Here is a 12,818-nt window from a genome sequence, read left to right as displayed (position 1 = left end):
CTAAGTATATCATTATGGTCTGTTGTGACCGTTATAGCGATCGGGTGTCACAATATGTTGTATGGTAGGTGTGTACCAGTATGTAACACATAAACACAAAAGTGATTCCAAGAATTAATGATAGAAGGAATGGATAAATAATAATGACAATTAAGTGTTTTACTTCAAGAGAATGACAGAAGTAAAATACATGCACAAAGAATAAAATAACAATAAATATGAATATATAAGTATTTGGTCGTAACAATCATTGCCCAACTGGTATATTGGATGCATGTTCCTGGTATGGTGATTACAAAATCTGGGTGTGGGGAACGGTAAATGTCTCGGGAGATGACAAAGTGTGGTGTCCCACTACTATGCCTGTGTATCAAAAGTCAATAAGGGGTTGGTGCAAATACAGTGTAGGTGTATCCTCTTCAGTGTGATGTTGAGGGCAGAGTCTGGATAGTGGTCGGTATGGGCTGCTCCGGATTGTGCCACACTGTCTGCAGGTCAGGGCTCCGATGGCGCACCCATATGGAGTAGCCCTCGGAGTAGCGACTCTGGGGACAGCGGAACATGATCTAGGGGGTGGCAGACTCGGCTGGGACTATAGGGAGTCTGTCACCAAGTGCCCCGTCCCTTACAGAGGGTCGATTCTGATCCACTTACCATGAACTCCGTTGCGCTCCACACCAATCCCCGATGTCTTCTGTCTGCTTGCGCCGCTGCTCTGACTTGGCCGTACTTCCAGGTTGGACGTGTAACATGGTAGCTAGGGTTCTGCTGCTCGGGAAACATCATCCAATAACTATTTGGGGTTATTATGCTGTTAGCTGTGGATGGCTTACGCATTTCGGCCAATGATTGCCTTCTTCAAGGTGGGTGTATGCTACTGCAAACCTGGTATATGTGTTGAGGTCAACCAATTGCCTGTGGGGTGGGTGTCTATAGATAGCCTTAGTTAATTGGTAGATTGCCATGTTTAAAGATCTATGTCGCAGTGGTTATGGAAAAAAAATATTTTCATGAGTAAAGGTGTGTATGTAAGAATGGATACCATTCTTAGTGGTATTCCATATGCTGTAAAATGGATGTGAAAGAAACATATCTGGAATATCAAACAATCAAATGACCAATTAGGTGAAATAAATGAGGAGTGACATCCAAAAACCGTGTGTCAGACTTTTCCTTCATATGGTAGTGTGTCTCAATAGAAAACCATAAGTATGGCTGCTGTTGTTTGTATTTCAAACTTATTATGTCTATGAATGGGTCTTAAGCTGTGTATCTATACTATAGATGTTACGAATCCGGACCCTTTTTTAAGAAATGGACGATTGAGAAAAACAGAAAAGTTGCAAGTATGCATTGTGGTATAGGAGGGGTATGAAAGAGGTGGGAGGCAGGGGGGGATGGGAAGGGGGAAGAGACGTGAAAAAAGGCAGATATATGGGCGGCATAGTGTGTGAACCAGGAAAATGAGTGGTGGACAAAAGGAAGAATGTCTTCTAAAACCACTGCTGGCACAGGGGCTAGTTGATGAAGATCCTATTGTTGAATTCAATATTCATACCTTTTGGCACCATGGTGTGGAGGGTATAGACCCATTTCATTTCTTGTTTGTCTATGATCTTTTCGTGATCTCCACCCCTCCAATTGATGTATTGCTGTTCAATAGCCATGAAAAACAGATTTGTGGGGTGTGAATTGTGTTTGTCCTTGAAATGTTTAGATATGCTGTGCTTATTCATATCCTATTTTGATGTTCCTGGCGTGTTCATATATACGCATCTTTAGTGGTCTAATAGTCTGACTTACATAATCGAGGCCACAATCACATCTCAAGAGGTAAATGACTCTTCGGGATTTGCATGACATGTTTTGTTTGATTATAAAACTTCTGTCAATCGTGGATGAGTGAAGATGTGTCACTTTTTTTAAACTGCGGGATTGTGTCACTATGCAGCCAGCACATTTGCCACAATAATGAAAACCTCCCTTTTGTTCTGTAAATGGTATAATTTTTTGAATTAGTGATCGCGGTGGGATGTGGTTCTTCACTAATTTGCTCTTGATGTCTGGAGCTTTCCTATAAATGACTCTTGATGTTTTGCCAAGGACTTTGTTTAGGTCCTCGTCTTGTAGCAATAAATCCCAGTGCTTCCTAAGGATGTTTTTGACCTGACCACCTGACTTATTAAATTGACTGATAAATTAAACTTCATGTTTGTGGAATGTATTATTCATAGTACTAACTGTTTGTAGAAGTAATTTCCTATCTAAATGTCCTGCCTCTGTGAAGGCCTGTTGTACCAATGAGGGATCATATCTTTTGTTAGTGGATTGTGTGCTCATTTCTAGTCCTTGTGTATGGTAGTCTTTGTATTTTGAGCAATTTCTCCTTATCCTCCTAAATTGTCCTTTTGGTATGTTATCCAGCCAGCTCTTGTGGTGGCTGCTGGTGGATAGCATGTAGCTGTTGACATCTACATCCTTTTTGTAGGTTTTGGTGTATAATGTGTTTTTTTCAATGTATATCTCGAGATCCAGAAATATCACTGTATCATTACTGATGTGTGTCATGAATTTCAGATTGCGGTCATTATTGTTGATATGATTAATGAAAACCTCAAGTGATGATATGGAGCCCTTCTATATAAATATGATATCATCTATGTACCTCTGCCACAGGATGAAGTTCGCCCCAAAGTCATGCCCCCTCCATATGTGTTCCTCCTCCCACTTCCACATAAAAAGGTTGGCATAACTAGGAGTGACTCATGATCCCATAGCGGTGCCCTTGGTCTAAAGGTAAAATGTACCATCAAACCACAGGTAGTTATGGTACAATATGAAGTCTATGGCCCCAATGATGAATTCAATCTGGGTTTGTTCTAACGTACCATCTCTTTCTAGATAACATTTGGCACTATCTAGAACTTGTGTATGTTTAATCATGCTATATAGTGAACTGACATCACCCGTAACCAACCAAAAATCTGGCTGCCATTCAACAGTGTCCAGAGTGTTGATAATATCAGTAATGTCTCTAATGTAAGATGGTAGTGATTTGACAATGTCCTGTAGAAAGGAATCCGCATACTGTGCTAGATTGGCTATAAGGAATTTGATGCCTTAGACTATCGGGCGTCCAGGTGGATTGACGGAGTCCTTGTGCACTTTGGGGAGATAATAGAAAACGGGTATGATCGGTTGTGGGTTCTGCAGAAAAATGAACTCTTGTTTTGTTAGTATGCCCTCATTGAATCCTTGCCTCCATGTACTATCCAATTCATTCTTATATTGTGATGTAGGGTCACCCTTGAGTACCTTGTATGTCTCAGTGTCACTAAGAATCCTATTGGCTTCATGGATGATTTGCATTTTATCTAGGACCACTATTCCCCCACCCTTGTCTGCTGGCTTGACAATGATCCCCTTGTTTTGTTCCAATTCCTTCAAAGCTTGTTTCTCTTTATTCATGATATTGTTGTTCTGATATTGCGTATTGTTATATTTGTTGGCCTTGGGTTGTAGAAGTTCTAGATCTTTGATGACTAGTGCTTCAAATGTCTTGATGTAATGATTTTTCAAATGACTGGGAAAAAATCCGATTTAGGTTTAAACGTTGTGTGTTTGAATCTATCACGATCATCATCCTGTTGAATTTTAATTATTGGATTATTCATTAAATATTTTTTGAGTGTGAGTTGTCTGTAAATCACAATAAATGTCATATTTATTGGGTTGGCGTGTTGGTGCAAATTCAACCCCTTTGAAAGTACCTGTTCATGATGGGTCGTTAATTGCGTACTACTTAAGTTGAAAATGCATGGTGTGTTTTGTGGGTCATCAGGTGTGATATTATTTTTAGATCCTATGTCTATGTTTTGCTTTTTTTAAGTATCTTTAGATTGTTGTCCTCCCCTACATCCTTATCTGATTCTGTGATTTTGCTTTTGGTTATGGGTCTGTTTGGAGTCATTGGGCCACAGGCCTTTAGGCCTGCCTCCAGATCAAAAAAATTGTCTCCCCATGTTTGTGCATTTACAGGTCCACCATTGGGGGCCACATGGTCTGTTGGTACTGAAGATGAAATGGGGTCTGTGTATATTTGAGATGTGGTCCTGTTTGTCCTTATGTGTCTCTATCGGTTGTATAGGCTTTTTAGGGATGCTACCTCTTTGTGTATTGACCCAAATGTTATCAAAGGAAAGTTTAGTCAATTCATCAAATGCTGATTCGTCATCTATATCATATATTGAAAAAGATGAGTACCTTTGATGTGTAAGATATGTTATCTTCTGAGTCTGATTCAGATGTGGGTAATGTACTGCGAGGCCTGTGAAGTTCTTTTTTATGTAGTAGGGTCATATACTGTTGATATGTCAATCCAGTTTGTTTGTATTTTTGGGGTGAATGCTTCTTATATTTGACTGGAGTCTTGTAGTATTTATGTGTAGGTCTCTTATGTGTTCTTTTGGCCTGATTCAGAGCCGCTCGTTAACAGCAGTACGCTCGTTGCGTTCCGATGTTGAGAAAGGGCGCATGCGTCGGTGTAACACTGCGCATGTGCGTACGGCATATTGCGAGCTTTTTTTGTCTCATTCGTCAAATAGCGTACAGGAAGTGACATGTCAAATGTGATTGACAGAACAGGGCATTTTTGGGCGTTGACGGGGGTGGAGATGGAAAAACGCAGGCGTGGCGAGGCGTTTTTGGGGCGTACATACATTATCAGATGCGAACGTCAAATGTGTTCGTACCAACTCATACGTCACTGGATGATCCTCTTTCCGTTCAAAATGCTCGCACAGCTTAGGGTCTGGATTACTCAACCACATTGGCGATGGCCTTCTCCTCCGTCCCGGCCCTCCATGATGTTGCATCGATTAATCACGGCTTGTCAGAAAAACAATTAGTGTTGTATTGAAAACCGGCTTGTAATGTGTTTTGAAATCAGTTTTTTGGGTTAGCACAAAACCGTACGCAGGTGGAAATCATAGCTGCTAATGTCAGGATTACACAATCAATTAGCGTACATTTGTTGGTGGTTTTTTTGGGGTTGATATTTGGTTTTTGGGCTATTGTAACAATAATGTCATCATGTTTGTGTGTTTTTTTCCATTTTGCTTTTGCCTGGAGAATTTGCATCCTTATGTAAATTTTAAAGTGTTCCTTAAAGAGCCCTTTTGTTTTTTATTTCGTTTAAATTTTGGGGGAGCTCGTTTTTGCCTTGTGGGCCAGGATTAAATGTAAACCATTTCTACAATAATGTCAGAATACAATGTCGAACATTTTTAAAAAATTTATTGGAAAATAAAAACATTTTCGTGCACATTTTTGGCCCAAACATTTTTGGCAGTGTTATTCCCAAAAAATTATTTATTTGTGCAAACATAAAAGGTATGGAAACTTAAAGCTAAAAATTAAAAACAATTCACAAGAAAGGAGAGGGAAGTTTTGGCCAGAAAGGAATATGGGGCAAGCACAGAAGGAGTGTGGGCAGAGTAGCCAGTGCTGTCAACGTTTTTTCCCCCGTTTGGCTGGGGGAGGGAGGGCGCCAGACCTGGTCCGGGATGTCATTGGGCTGGCCCGTCCAGAGGCAGATGTTGTGGCCTCTGGACTAGGCACAGGGCTAGGCACATTTGGAGGATTGGCTGATGTTGTGCCAGAGGTGGAGGATCCTAATGTTCCGGCAGGAAGGGAGGTCGGCTCCACCATGTGCTGGTGAACGAGCTGCTCCAGGGCATTGGCGATGCGGATGTTGGCCCTGGTATTTTCTGCCAGGGCCTGACCAATGGTCACGTTGGCCGCAGCATTTTGCTCCAGGGCCTCAGCCACCCGTACCAGACTGGCGTCCATCCTCTGCAGAATCTCCGTGTGGAAATCCAATTTAAAATTGAGTTCTGTGAGGAGGGACACTGCCTGCGAGGGGGATTGCCCTGGACTGGCTTCTGCAGGGTCCTCAGCTGGATGTACTGGTTCCTCCCCTGCAGAGCCAGCAGAAATTCTGCGGCCAAGGCTCCTCTCTGGAGCAGACTCATCCGCCTGTGTCTCTGTGTGAAAAATGAGAAAAGAGTCACATTAGAATCTACATATTGTCACAATAACATTTCATAGTTGGTGACATCACAATATTTACCTTGGACAACATGAGGAGCCACAAAGTCTGGCATGTCCGTATCCATGTTGGACACGCCAAACACCTCCACAGCCTGCACACACCCCTGTGCCAGCTCTTCTAAATCATTCAACTCCAATGACACAGGGGTGGGTCCCCCACCTGTACCCCTTGCATGCCTAGTCCTGTCCGCCAGTTTTTGCTTCAGCCGATATTTGAAGTCGGCCCATCTGTGGGTGAAATTGGAACCATTATCCTTTTTTTTTTAATGGGTTTTGGTTTTAGGGGGGTCAAGTTTTTACTTACCGCCGTTTGACATCCTGGGCTAGACGGACATAATCACCCACCCTATTGACAGCACTGGCTACCTCCTCCCACATTCTCCACTTCTGGCTTGCACTCATATTCCTGTCTGCCTGTGGCAGGATGTCCACACACTTCTGAACCAAAACCTCCATCTCCTTTCTTGTGAATTGTGGCTGCCTTTTCTTTTTGCCAGCTTTGGCTGGAATACTGGGTCTAGCAGCCTCTTCCATGTCATCCTCCTCACCTAGTTGTTTAAATGTTGAGAAATTTAAGCTTCACAACTTGCACTATATTATGTTTCAAATTAATCATTGTTTTGAAATGCCTGAAATACTTACCGGCAGACTGTTGGCCATTGTTTCCCTGGTCTGTAGCCATGTCTTATCTCCAAACAAGAAATACACCAGAACGTTTTTTTTGGCTCGTGACGTATTTATACATGCGTCCTTATTTTTCGGCCGCATCATTGATTGTGCGTTCCTATGATCCCTCCTTAATTTGTGCGGGAAACTAAACACTATTTATGGCTTGGGGCGTCTCGTGTTGAGGTGGCGGTTGTTGGTTGTTGGAGGTTACGTTGGTCGGAGTGGATTGTTGGCGGGTTTTGGATTTGGCGTTGTTGAGAGTTGTTTTTTTTTTGTCTTTTTGTTTAATTTTTTTCCGTTTGCTTTTTTTCTGGTGGTTTTTGTTTTTGGCGTGTATTTATTTGGTAAGTTTTTGGCCGTCTAACTTTTGTTCAATTTGTGTCTCCTTCTTTTCATGAATTTTGGCTCTTTAATGTTTAAAATTTTCTCCTTTGTTAGGTTTCTTTTGGCTCTGCCCCAACGTCCTTTTGATCCGGAGACTTATATATTCTCTATTGGTAAGTTTTTTTTTTCACTTGTTTATTAAATATTCATGTTTTTTTTAAAGCAACTTTGTTTGACCTTACACTTTTAACCTTTGGTTTTGTGAGTCCGAAATGTATGAAATAATTAGTGTTTTTATATCTGCGTATTTTTGGACTTGTATTTGCGAACCAATTATCAAATTTTTATCTGTTTCTATTGTGACTTGTATTTGCGAACTAATTAGTGCATTTTTATCTGTTTCTATTGTGACTTGTATTTGCGAACTAATTAGCGCATTATTATCTGTTTCTATTGTGACTTGTATTTGCAAACTAATTAGCGCATTTTTATCTGTTTCTATTGTGACTTGTATTTGCGAACTAATTAGCACATTTTTATCTGTTTCTATTGTGACTTGTATTTGCGAACTAATTAGCGCATTATTATCTGTTTCTATTGTGACTTGTATTTGCGAACTAATTAGCACATTTTTATCTGTTTCTATTGTGACTTGTATTTGCGAACTAATTAGCGCATTATTATCTGTTTCTATTGTGACTTGTATTTGCGAACTAATTAGCGCATTTTTAAATGATTATTTAGACCCGTGAAATTGGTTGTGTTTTCCCTTTAGCATTTGTTTAATACATTTGGGCCCAAATTGAGGTAGTCTGCGCACTGTCATTTTGCTCTTTGCCCAAATGTGTGTTTCTCCCCTTTTATGTTTTGTCTTGCACCCAATTTAGATTCCTAAATGCCCACCCTAAATTGTTGCATTGTTTATTTGTGATTATTTATAGGTTTGGCCAATCATGACAATACCCCGGCATGTAAGCATCATTGGACTGTATCATCAAGCTAAGTAAAATTTCAAATATTTTTTGGGAAAAAAGCCTTACATTCAAATCTTGCCATTTCAGGTTGATCTTGGTCGGATTGTTCTGGCCATGCTCCCGGAAGCTGACCAACCTCAATCTCGTCCCAGGCGTAGGCATCGTAGGCATGCAAGGCCCCAGATATATCGAACACGTGTCACCCTTTTTGGAATGCCCGATGATGAGGTGTTAAGACGCTACCGTCTTCCACCCAAAATCATCATAGACACTCTCTCATTAATAGAGAGTGATCTTGAACGGCAAATTGACAGTCCTACAGCAATACCACCACTTACGCAATTTATGGCGGTGTTACATTTCTGTGCCTCAGGATCATTTCAAACAATGGTGGGAATAGTGGCGGGAATCTCCCAATCCTCCTTTTCCCGGATCCTGAGGGCAGTGATGGAGGCCCTTTTCAAGCACCTCCATCATTTTATTAAAATGGGTGCCCTTAGTGTGGCCAAGGCCAATTTTTACCAAATAGCTGGCTTCCCACACATCATAGGGGTTGTGGATGGTACTCACATACCACTTCAGCCTCCATATTTCGCAACCGGAAACACTATCACTCCCTGAATGTAATGGTGGTATGTGATGCCTCCCTCCAGATCCTGTCCCTGAATGCAAAATTACCCGGAAGTGCACATGACTCATTCGTCATCCGGCAATCAGGGATATGGCACAAATTAAACAACCTACAAGCTGGTGATGCGTGGCTTCTGGGTAAGTGGAGACCTTTAGTACATAACAATGTTAAGCTTGATACACAGTGATCCTGATGTTGTCACTTCTTTTTCACAGGAGACAGTGGCTACCCTTGCATGCCCTGGCTGCTCACTCCTTATTTGGCTCCCACACCAGGGCCACAAAGTAATTTTAATGCCGCACTTACAGCCACCAGGCAAGTGGTGGAGCGCTGTATCAGCCTTTTAAAAGGCCGATTCAGATGCCTCCACCGCTCTGGTGGCGAGCACATGTATTTGCCGGATATGGTTTCGAAAATTGTGGTCCTGTGTGGGACATTTCACAACATTGCCATAAGGAGTGGTGTCCCAATGCAGCCAGAGGATGCCTTGCCTGAGGATGGCCCCCCGAGGTTGGTCGGAGGTCAGTATGTGGGGGGGCCATAGGCGATGATGTGGCGGCCAGATATTTTAGGTAATTATTGGCAACACAACAGTGTTTAGACACAATGTGGTAAGGATTTTTGGAGAACAACTAATTATTATAATTTTTTTCCCCATCTTCTGTTTGATTTCTTAATCTTTGGGACTCCAACGATGACTACTTCCTGCTACACTAAAAAATCCTTCATGGAGACACATTGGATATATATTCTGGAACCCATATTGCAATGCAACATTTGTGGAATCATGTTGGCATGCTCCTTCGTCAACCAGTTCTTGATTTTTCATTTATTTTTTCATATGTTGTTTTATGGGTTGTATTTTTGTTTATCACTGTGTGTATTGTTTGTGAGTGAACACTTTGTTATTTTAGTTATGTTGTGAATAAATGTTTTGAGAGTGTAATTTCGGTCATTTTATTGCCCATTACAAGCAAGTATAGCCAGGTTCACCCACGTTAAAATTTAATAAGGGGTAATCCTGTAATGACGCAAGTTGAGCTAAATTTAAAGATGTTTTCTGGGTCAAAACCAACACCAAAAGGAATCCTGTATAATCAGTTGGATTTGTAATCTCGGCCTAAGCAGGTTGCCCCCCAAATTGGAACCTGTAAAATGTAGTAATATATAAATTGTCAAACACAAAAAAAGGCCAATCAGATTGTTACTGTTAGGTGTTTCTTGTGCCTGTTTTCCTACAAAATACAACACACAATCTTAGTGACAATAATTGCAAATACTTGCTGGAAGAGTCTACTTATGTCAGTGTAAACAATCTCAGATTTGGAGACAAGGAATGAGACAGAACGTTAAGATTAAAATTTTATTGTAGACAACTATTTTTTAATAAAAAAAAAAATTAGGGACGCAGGATGACAGACATATGGTCAAGGACCACCAGCAGCCCGATGACGTAGGCCCGCATCCGTTCTACGCATCCGGCTAAGTCCGCCAAACGCCTCTGTTCCTCTGTGGGTTAAAAAAGTGTGGTGCTTAATACATAAATAATGAAACCACATTAAAAAACAAGCCAAACAAAGCTAACCAAAAATGACAATATTGTGACCAAAAGCCGAATTACCCCAAAAAAACCAAGGCCCCAAAAATGGACACCCCAAAAGTGGCTAGAAAAAACATCAGATTCTGACAGGTGTGATATGTGTATGGGGAAATCAGCAGTAAAAGGTAAAGACAAACAGAAATCTACACCAAATTCTCACAAACCACACAAAAAAAGGCACAGACACAGGATTACATACAAACATTTTTTTCTAAAAACTAAAAAAATTAAAAAAACATACCGTTCAAAATAACGCCAGCTACAGAAGCCACTCCCTCGTCCTCCTCGGAGGTGCCAACATTCCCCAACGAGGTTGGCGGGGTGATTTGGGATTCAAGGGAGGGGGTAGTTATGAGAGGGGTGGTTGGAGGAGAGGGGGAATTGGGATGGAGGGGAAGGAGCCCCGAAACATCGTCAACAGGGTCTGTGCAGGCTGGGGAGGAGGGGGAAATACGGGAATTTTGGGGTGTGGATGTTTGGCTTGGGGTTGGGGAGAGGGGCCGAGAACGCCGTCTTTGACGCCGATGATGCCGTAGTCTGCCCCTAAAAGATGGGAAACACATTGTGGTTATTTTCAACCCAGACCTAGTTAAACACTAATTTTTGACAACACAAATATGTAAACATGGCCATGCACATATGAGTACAATGAATAAATAGGACATACATGAAAACATGGCCATGCACATATGAGTACAATGAATAAATAGGACATACATGAAAACATGGCCATGCACAAATGAGTACAAAGAATAAAGAGGACATACATGAAAACATGGCCATGCAGATATGAATACAAAGAATAAAGAGGACATACATGAAAACATGGCCATGCACATATGAGTACAAAGAATAAAGAGGACATACATGAAAACATGGCCATGCACATATGAGTACAATGAATAAATAGGACATACATGAAAACATGGCCATGCACATATGAGTACAATGAATAAATAGGACATACATGAAAACATGGGCATGCACATTTGAGTACAAAGATAAACATAAAAACCACAGTCACAAAAACTTACTTTCCGCGATCTGCATGCGAAAGCATTCCAGCAAGCGGGGCATCCGCCGTTGCAGGTCGGACCACCTGCGCTCCAGCTGGCCGATCTGGCGGCGTGAGCCGAAGGAACACAGGCGGCCACGTACCTCCGCAAATGCGGAACGCTTTCTCTATTGGTGATGGGGGGAGGCTGGCTGGTGATCTGCCTGTCCATGACCTCGGTTAACACCATCAGCTCGCGCCTGGTGAATGCCGAGGCTCTCATGATGGCAATGGTGTATTTTCTAAAATAATTTTTAATAAAGACCCGAAAATAAATTTGATTGGCTAATGTATTTGGGGAATTAACAGGACCAATTCTATTGGTTAGTGTATGAGTCATGTGTTCGACAGGGCCCCAAATCTATTGAGAGTTATGATAGGCTTGATGCAGTGACATGCGTAAGCAAATTTAAATAAAGAAATGAACCCAGGAAAATATGCGTGGTTAAAAACAAATAAAACAAATGTTTAATTGGCTCAAACATGTATTTTGACAAATAAAAGCGAATGTTTAAGCAGTACGTATTCTGGGAAACACAAACACGGACAAGAGTAAAGTTTATTGCATTGTCCATAAAAAAAAAATTAGCAATTAAGCTAATTGATATATTGATTGGCATGATACGATTGAGGGAGGTAGGCAGAATAAAGGAGCAGGTAATCGGAATCTGACAGGCCCACTTCCGGTTTGTGCTTGTGCGTGCGTTCCCTTCAAGCCACATTGGGGATGTACGCTCGCTATTTGGCACGCTCGTTAGTTAGAGGAGGGGTCGGTAGAGTTTGGGGAGGATGTTTAGATGCGTTCGAAAATACGAGCGAGTGCTTGAATTAACATATGTGTGTACGTACGCCGTACGTACGAACGGCCACTTGCGTCCGGGTCTCAATGAGGGCCTTAGTTTGATTGGTAGTCTATGGTACTGTTTTGTACCTATGTTACATGATTTATTTGTGTACTGCTTGCAAAAGATAAAACAACAATTGCTTTAGCGTTAGGCAAAAAAGACAATAATGATCATAACAATAACTCATCCATTTGCCTCAGGATGGATAGATAACGTGATAAAAAGAATTAAAGCATTCACTTCCCTGTGATTCACATAATTTTTTATGTCAGATATTCTTGTATACTTGGCCATATCCAACAAAGCTCTATTGAAATACTCTAGAGCATTTTCATTATCTTTTTGCTTTATGGAAAACTCTTGTGCCAATCAACAACTACAGGGAAGTACATGTTTAACTGGGTGTTAATACAAATAATGTTTGCCTGATTATTCTCATCAGTTAAAGGTTTGTCTTCCTCCAGTTGACTATCCTCAATAAAATTTTGCACATTAATTGTGGGAGGAAGACATGTCCTTAAAACTATTTTCCAATCTCTATTTGTGGGTTCATGGGCATTAACCAAATCCCTAATACATTTTTTTTTTACAATTTATAAGATCTTTCCTA

This window comes from Taudactylus pleione, unplaced genomic scaffold (genome assembly GCF_031769625.1).
Source record: "Taudactylus pleione unplaced genomic scaffold, aTauple2 ptg000046l, whole genome shotgun sequence".
In the NCBI taxonomy this organism is placed as follows: Eukaryota; Metazoa; Chordata; class Amphibia; order Anura; family Myobatrachidae; genus Taudactylus; species Taudactylus pleione.
The sequence above is the reverse complement of the archived record's forward strand: the minus strand, read 5'-3'. Positions refer to the sequence as shown.